General features: G+C 33.0%; 1 protein-coding gene and 1 non-coding gene across 2 annotated transcripts in view; one reads left to right on the forward strand and one right to left on the reverse strand.

Moving 5' to 3' along the window:
• The window catches only part of LOC108684846 (aryl hydrocarbon receptor protein 1), a 205,376-nt gene that overhangs the window by 186,428 nt on the left and 10,348 nt on the right, over positions 1-8,600 (forward strand). The gene's annotated exons all lie outside the window — the stretch shown is intronic.
• On the reverse strand, positions 8,256-8,327 carry Trnam-cau. Its single transcript has one exon. It is a non-coding gene; the product is annotated as a tRNA-Met (tRNA).

Genomic DNA, 8,600 nt, shown 5'->3' on the forward strand with positions numbered 1-8,600 from the left:
TTCCTCCCCCCCTCTCTTCCTCTTGCTTGTGCCTTGCAACCCCGCGGACGCATGTTTCGAGATTATTTAAACGAGCAATGGTAACAAACGTTATACGGACGGATCTTACCGGACCGTAGCCGCCGTCGCGCCATCGGTGACTGGCCTCTCTCGGGTGTGCCCGGTGAGCATGGAAAAAAAGCGGGAAAAAAGAAATAAACGATATCTGAAACGCGAAGAAAGAAAGAGAGTGAAAGAGAAAGAGACAGATCAGCGGAGAAGCTGACTCGCGCGCGGATGACATCAGGCTGGTACTGTAATTAATTGATTCACCCAGGAACATGTGAAAATGCGAAATGAGTTTGCATAAACGTACGTACAAAACGATCGAATATACATTAGCTCGCGTTAAGAAATTTTTTGCTAAATAATCTTGCACGATATATAAAAAAATATAAAAATAAAGCATATAAAATAATTGAATATAAATAAAATAAATAAATATAATGAAAAACGTATGAAATAATTGAATAAATTTATGAATATATAAATTCTGGAGTAGATCGAGATTAGTGAAATTGATACTTTAATTTACATTATTATAACAACTCAAGAATTAATTTAAAAAATATTTGAAGATTTTTTTTTGTAACTTTTATTAGATTGATATTGTAATTATTCGTCTTTGTATGGATAAATATTTACATAACGTTATTCTATTAAGGTTATTTCCTGTCAGAATATTCGCATTCAAATTGATGAAATGGAATGTTTCTTTATTAGAATGTAGGAATATTCAATAAGCTATTAATTAACATTATCGATACAAATTCATATGTACGTCTTTGTATGGATAAATATTTACATAACGATGTTATTCTATTAAGGTTATTTCCTGTCAGAATATTCGCATTCAGATTGATGAAATGGAATGTTTCTTTATTAGAATGTAGGAATATTCAATAAGCTATTAATTAACATTATCGATACAAATTCATATGTATTCGGAATCCGAGATCGGATATTTGCACCGCACATCGTGAATACTTTTGAGACGAAGAGAAACAGTTACTCCAAAGATTCCAAATGTCGCAGTTACGAATATAACAAACGATTAAGAAAAAATGCAACAATACAAAGCTACACATTTTGTATGTTATTAGCGCTATTAAAGTAGATGAATATTTCCTAATGTAGGAAGGCAATTCATTCCGCGGTTGAACCAGCGGTAGATTTCCATGGCCTTTAATTGCTGTAGGCCGAAGCATTAATTAGCGCAATCTTGAGTTAATTATGCAATCAAATTACATACGAGGTACAGCGATATTGCTGCATCAGATATTCTATCATCGTTTCCGAATTAAAAAGCATGTGCTTGTCAATGTTGAGTATTCCAAAGTCATTTGTCCACTCATCTCGTTCATAATATCGCAATATGTGTAATAACTTTTAATGGTCGGTGTATTTAAACGTTTACTTTGAAAATCTGTCGCGTCTCTTAATCATAACATGAACTCTCGCCATTATCTGTCTAAACTCGGAGAAAACGACACATATATCTTAATTCAGGTATAATTAAAACGCTTCATAATTATTTCGCATTATATATTGCACGCGAATATCATACGATGATATGTATACGCGAAAAATTCAATATTAACATGTTACGCAATGCCTTAGTTCTGATTATATCAGACCTTATTATATTGTCATATAGGTAATTAAATCTTGGATGAGAAGCGCCAGACGCTTTCGCCATTTTTTTTAAAGCTCTTGCGATAAAGGTATTAAATTTGCCATTGTATCGCGATCAAGTACGTTCAATTAAAACGTAGACAATAGCGACGCATGGTCAGTGCAACGATGCTGTGTAATTTACACGCTCGATACTTGCAACTCAGCATGTGCACTTTGTAATACTGATTTGGTTGCACTCGATTAACTCAACAAAGTTGATCAGAAGAATATCTGTAATTACTTCGCTAATATCACGAAACTAACGTTGTATTCCCTGCTGAACCGATTAACTTTCCACGTGTGTGTTATGTGTTGCGTATTTCTCCCTCTAAATTCGATCGAAATAAAGGTGGAAAGAGTCAATTGCGATCAAACTGATATTACAATACGATATTATAATACGTTTAGATGATATACATATGGAAAAAATTATTTTGCTGAAATATTAAAAAATTTAATTAGATATACATAGGTATATTTGAAAATAATACTACTATATTACAGGTATACTATAATATAAGTAGATAAAAATAATAGATTTGAAAATAATGGTTCTGTTGGAAAATTTGTGTTCAATTTAAATTACATTTTACGTTTCAAACGGTATAAAATTAATATTTTTGATATGTTAATTAATATATTTTTATTTACCTTAAAATTTACGTTTTAAATTAAAATACATTATTTTTAATTATTTGCTTTTATACAAAAATTATTTTATAATATTTCAATACTGTGAAATATTAAATATGTTTAACATAAACTGCTGGTTACAACAAAAAAAAAAACAATTTTTATAGCATTACTAATAATGTTTAAACGGTCTACATAATTATTTTAATAGTTTAGTAAAATTATTTTCAGACCTGCATCTAGTTAAAATTTTAAATACTTCAGCAAAACTATTCTTTCTGTGTATGCAAAATATTGACATGCGATAATCTTACAACACCAAATTTGTTTTAATTATGAATAACATATAGTATTTGTGTACATTTTTTTCAGTAAAATATTTTGTGGAAAGATGTGATAAATATTAAAAATTATTAAGTTATATGATGAAGAAGAAACTGTCATTTTTTATTAAAATTAATATGATCATAATGGCATCTAGAATCGTTAAAATATATATTACCACATTAAAAATATCGGAACATAACATATTATCAAATACAGCGTACATCTTACACATAGTTAAACATAGTAATTATGTGTCTCCAATGTCTCAAACGAGAAGACGCCATATTCTTCGCTGAAAGGCTCTGGAATGGACGAGCAATCGCATTAATGTATCGCACGTGTAAATTACGCTCGTCTCCGCCGCGAAAGAAGTTACGGCGAAGGAATAGCAGCTGATATCGTTCGGGAATGTTTAATATGTATCGATAACGGGAGGGCTTTTGCAATTCTCTGAAATGCGCTTCCAAGAAAACATAATGGTATTAACGGCCAGGAGAGGGATGGAATTACATTGATTATTCTTGTGATACGAATCAGAGACTTTCTTGGGGCCGTCCTCTGACGTTTGTCAGAAACGGTTGACACACAGTCCGATTATAATTTGTGTAAGAAGCACGGGCACGTGAGCGTGCAATTATATCCTCGTCAAGTCGACCATGGGGATGGTGACTCCGTATCGACCGGTGATTAAAATATAATTTGTGATTAGGCCACTTAACGAGAGCGATCGCGCAGATTGGAGGGCTATTATGCGTTGGTACGTGACGACAAACTATTACGACGTAAGATGTAATTGCGGGCCGTTTATAAACGGCCGCGGTGGCGTTAAGGGCAATTTACACTTTGGCCTGCCTCTATCGATCGACGATTTTAAGAGGGACTCGATTATTACGCGGGATCAGCTTCAAGATACGAAGTACGTTGTGTACCGGTGCTCCTTGTCGTCATGCATTGCGAGGGACAGTTGTTGAACTGTCCAAGTATCGGCGAACGTGCTGTTAGATAAATGTAACAGCGCGCAGCCGACGATGCATACTGTATAGTTAAAGGGTTAAAAATACACCGCCTGACCTCGACCACGTTATGCAAAACAACGTATCCCAGAAAATTCCACGCTCCGCTATCCTTCTCTACACTAAACCGGCGGTGTAATAACGGCAATCAATGAACAATGGCACAATAAACAACGAATTGGTTATTCATTTCAATTATAATAAATAGCACAGAGATAAACGTATAGGAGAAGATTTATTATTCGATCGCAAAACATGAGATTAGTTTTATTACGATTGCGTGTAACGGAGACTGCATTTCTATACATAATACATTCTTTAGCGTCTTTGAAATATAAATTATTTTTGTAATAAAGCTTTTCAGTCAATCTTTCTCTCGATTTTTTCACAAATTTCTTATTTTATTAAGTATTTTGGTATCTGAATTTTAATCTAAGAATTTATTCATTGAAATTAAACGAGAATTAAAAAATTGTAGTCTGCTTGCATACTTGAAGTTTCATTCGTCAACTGAAACCTTCGGCATCTTAAAATTAAGATAAAAATATTCTGCAACAATAACTTATTTTAATTCTTAATTATTTTATGAAAAAATTGATGTGAATCAAATTTGTGTTTAATTATTACAATTATTTATTTTAATTTTTAGCGGATTTTCATTATACTACTAATTTTAATTAATACATGTTGATAAAAATTGTTTTTAATATCTGTAATTACATAGAAAATATCATGAAAAGTGTAGGTACATTATTTCTTTAATGAATAACGAATATTATTTGTTCAAGAAGATTAATTTCTATTCTACCGATAAAATTTGCCAGGCAGCCGCGAAATAAATGGAAAAGCCGTTCCAGTGGCGCGCTAAGAATAATCGATCGCATCGTTCATCAATGAGAATTACAAGTGAATGTATTCTCATCGTTATTGCCGCAATATACATATAGCAAGCAGGAATGAAGGGGCACCAGGACGAAGGTGGAACATGGCTATGCAATTACATGTCCACTGTGTGTTCAGGTACGGATGGTGATTACCACGAAAATCGTGTAATCCTTAATTAAAATTAGAGTTCTCGCGATCACAGCAGGGTTGCGATTAGTAAAGGAGGAAAAGGAAGAAGAAAAGAAAGAAAAAGAAGAATGGAAACGGTCCGCGCTCAAATTCATTGGATCCCAATGGCGAACCAGAACTTCCATCTCTCCAGCTTACCTGCGGGTTTCGTCGAGAACCCCTCTCCCCTTCATCATATTTATTGGGATTCGGAGTTTTATGATCGGTGTGAATACGCCGGGAAACGTTCCCTCGATGAAATTGCGCTTTCGCTGCTTATATCGAACCTAGACGTTCGTATCTCGACGATTATGATCCACGTGTACGAGATATGTAATGCGCGTGCAATGCGATGTCCGTACTCGAGTGAGCGCACGAGTCGTTAATGAATTTAATAAACTTACGGATAGGATGGTGATATTTATGTATATTATCTCGTTCACCTCGAGTTGCAGCGAATCGCATGTTTAGACTTTCCATTTCAGCGATATTTAAATTCGCGACAAAAAACACGACAAATAGTTAACCATGTCATAATTTTCGAAATAAAATAAATGAGCTTCTCAATGATAGTGGAAAGAACGATTCTGCTGATGTATTTAAAAATTTAGATAGATATAAATCTGAAAATTTTGTTGGACTGCCGAAGTAATTATGTACACAAAAAAACTTCTAGTTGAAAATGAACGAAGCTGAAGATTTTGATTATATCAATGAAAATTGTGGTTATTTTAATTAGAATTATAATGATTCAACCTAACAGAAAATTCTATTTTTTTTTTTATTATTTTTTTCAACTGGAATTCCAGATTCTTTTCAATTTAAGAAATTCGAAAAAATGATTGTGTATTGCTGCAAAAATTTTGATATTCTAGCAACCTATTAGAATGCCCTATATAATTATTTTGAAAATTTCAACAAAATTATTTTCAAATCCGTTCTTTAAATTTTTTTAAGTGGAATTTTATTTAAAAAAATGAGCTCTTGAAAAAGAGTGATTCAACTTTCAATCTTTAAGAATAACAGTTCACTCTTCAAAGTGAGATACACTCTCAAAAAGTTTTCTACTAAAAGTATCTCTAAAAGTATCTAAATTTTTAGATTCTTCAGCAAAATCATTCTTTCTATGTATAAAAAACAATTGTCCTGGATAAATATATGTTCTAAATATAGAAATCTATTTAGAATTATTTTCTCTATTCGTGTTGTTTTATGTATGTGAAAGCACTGTTCATGGATATCGTAATCTTCCGAATGTCTTCGTGAATTAACTTGACAACGCATTTATTGTAGCAATTAAATTATTATGTTATACGCGGTAATTTTAGTGACATTACATAAACTCATCGAGTTGATACATCGTCCATTATGGTGATATATTATAGATGGATCTCAGCTCCATAATTTTCTTCATATAGACCAAGAGGTATAAACTGAATGCAATGAGCGGGAATGACACGTGGGCAAAAACAGGAAGACACCATCCTCGGACGTGGGATGTACGGCAAACCGAGTGGCATTATTTCAGAAAATATCTGATCGGCCGTGACGTCGCGTACTGCGATACAAGCTCGCGTACCGGCACATGTAGTTACACGTGTTCGACGCACTTTATCGCGCATAATTAATCCAGAACTAGTCTACAGTGAGAGAGCGACAAGTCCGCACACTGAAGAAATAGAATTTTCTACATAGCTCCAGCTTGGAAGAACTGTAGAAATTAATACGACGTGCATTCGACGTTGCGCTGTTTTCCCTTTGCTCATTAAAATATCGCTCTCTTGCTAATTTTAGAACAAAAAATAAATAAAGAAATGTGTCGCAAAAATTTTAAAGAAGATAAAATGGAGTGAAAATTTTAAAGAATGAGACTTTACTCATTTTTTACTTATTAATAATTTTTTTTCACTTTTTTGTGTGATAGGTTTAATGCTATAGTTATTGCAATAAAATCATTTTATAAAACAGTAAAATAAAAATGTTTTATAACTTTTAACAGTTAAATAAAGTTTATAACAGTAAAATAAAAGTTTTATAACTTAATTTTTTATTTTTTAATGTCATATTAACAAAATCTGATAAAAAACTATATGAGTGTTGAAACATGTGCATCTAATGCATCTACCTTGAGAAAATTAACTCGTTATTTAATGTGAATTTAAAAAAAATTGAAAAAACGTTCTATCTAAACTAATAATATAATTTATATTATCCATTTAGATCACAGTTTTCAATCTTTTTCAATTTTAATAACATTCTTATGAGGAAGATAGATTTCCGAGCGTGTATAAAAATACTATATATATAACTATAAAAATATTACGTAAATTTTGTTACAAATATTAAATTACAAAAATGTCATTTATTACAATAATTTATTATAAATATATTATAAAATTGAACTAAATTTGATTTATAATCCACAAGATACAAAATGTGTACAAGGCAAATCGCGCTTGTTGCTGAAAGTACTTTATGTAGGATGCATCTTTAAGTAAGTACTTTGCATCACTGGACTTCACATAACAGGACCGAAGAAATCTCGACCAGGTCGGGCTTAGGAGTGGATAGGTGCAACGCGCGTGACTTTTAATCCGATAATCGACACTATGCACACGCACCCGCCCTAACTCCCTGGCTGGATTCAGCTCTAGGCCGAGGGCTCTTGAACAGATCGAATTGACTCTCTCTACATCGACCATTACCTGGTCACGGCTGTCAGCTCGGGTGCTCGCACTCACCCGGCGCGAATAATATAATAAATCACGAGTAGAGAGTACGATATCAGGCGACTTCCCTCGGCTACCAGAGCTACGTTTCAACGCCAGCCGTACGCCCCGATTCTCTGTGTATATCTGTACACGGCGTGTGTATTATACCTGCCTATGAACGTTCGTGCCTAGGTGTATATCAGCGGTACCGCGATCTCACGACTTCCATGTTTAGTCGCGCTCCCTGTCGCGGTCGTTGCTATTGCTGGTCATAAACGAGAAATTGCGAAGTAACATTGGCAGCGACGATGCAAGAGAGAAACGCGAGGGAGAGGGAGAATTGATCGTGCCTGCCACTTCTCATGTTTTTCCACTTGAAATTGTTATGTAATTCCGCATGACGGCATTGATCGCCAACACCGCGCGAAGCGCCCGGCTGCGACCTAGGAATCCTCTAATGATATCATTACTATATACAGTTGAAAAATGTATGTTAAATTTACATTTTGTGTCTTAAAACAGTTCATTCCAATTTTTGTGTTAATTTAACACAAGATGAACATGTTTAATAATACAAATATTGTGTAAAAGAATTAGCACAAAAATTGTAACAAATTGTGTCAGTGTTATACAATTTGTAAAAAAATTGTGGAAGCATATAGGCTTTTCTTATATCTACAAAAATCAGTAATTATTTTTTTATAAGATTGCATAATAATATATACTCATGAAAATATATACATATTTATTCACGAGCTGTATACATGATAGCCTAAATAAATAAATAAAAAAAAAATCAATCTAGCAGAGCGTGGTTTCGATCCACGGACCTCTGGGTTATGGGCCCAGCACGCTTCCACTGCGCCACTCTGCTTCTTCGACTTACTAGGCTTTAAAATAGTACAATTGTGAACCTACCTATAGTTCAATTATATTTAGAAGTATAATTATATTAGAAGTACAATTTATAACTGTGTGATTATTATTATTGAAAAAACATTTTAATATTTTCACTTCAGAAAGATTAAAATCTTTTTACATAAAAAAAAATAGAAATATATGGTAAATATAAAATCAACTAAGTTTGAAATAAATTTTTCATCACTTATTATATTTGTACATTCATGTTTTTTTATTATTTATATAT

Source organism: Atta colombica, unplaced genomic scaffold (genome assembly GCF_001594045.1).
Source record: "Atta colombica isolate Treedump-2 unplaced genomic scaffold, Acol1.0 scaffold140, whole genome shotgun sequence".
NCBI lineage: Eukaryota > Metazoa > Arthropoda > Insecta > Hymenoptera > Formicidae > Atta > Atta colombica.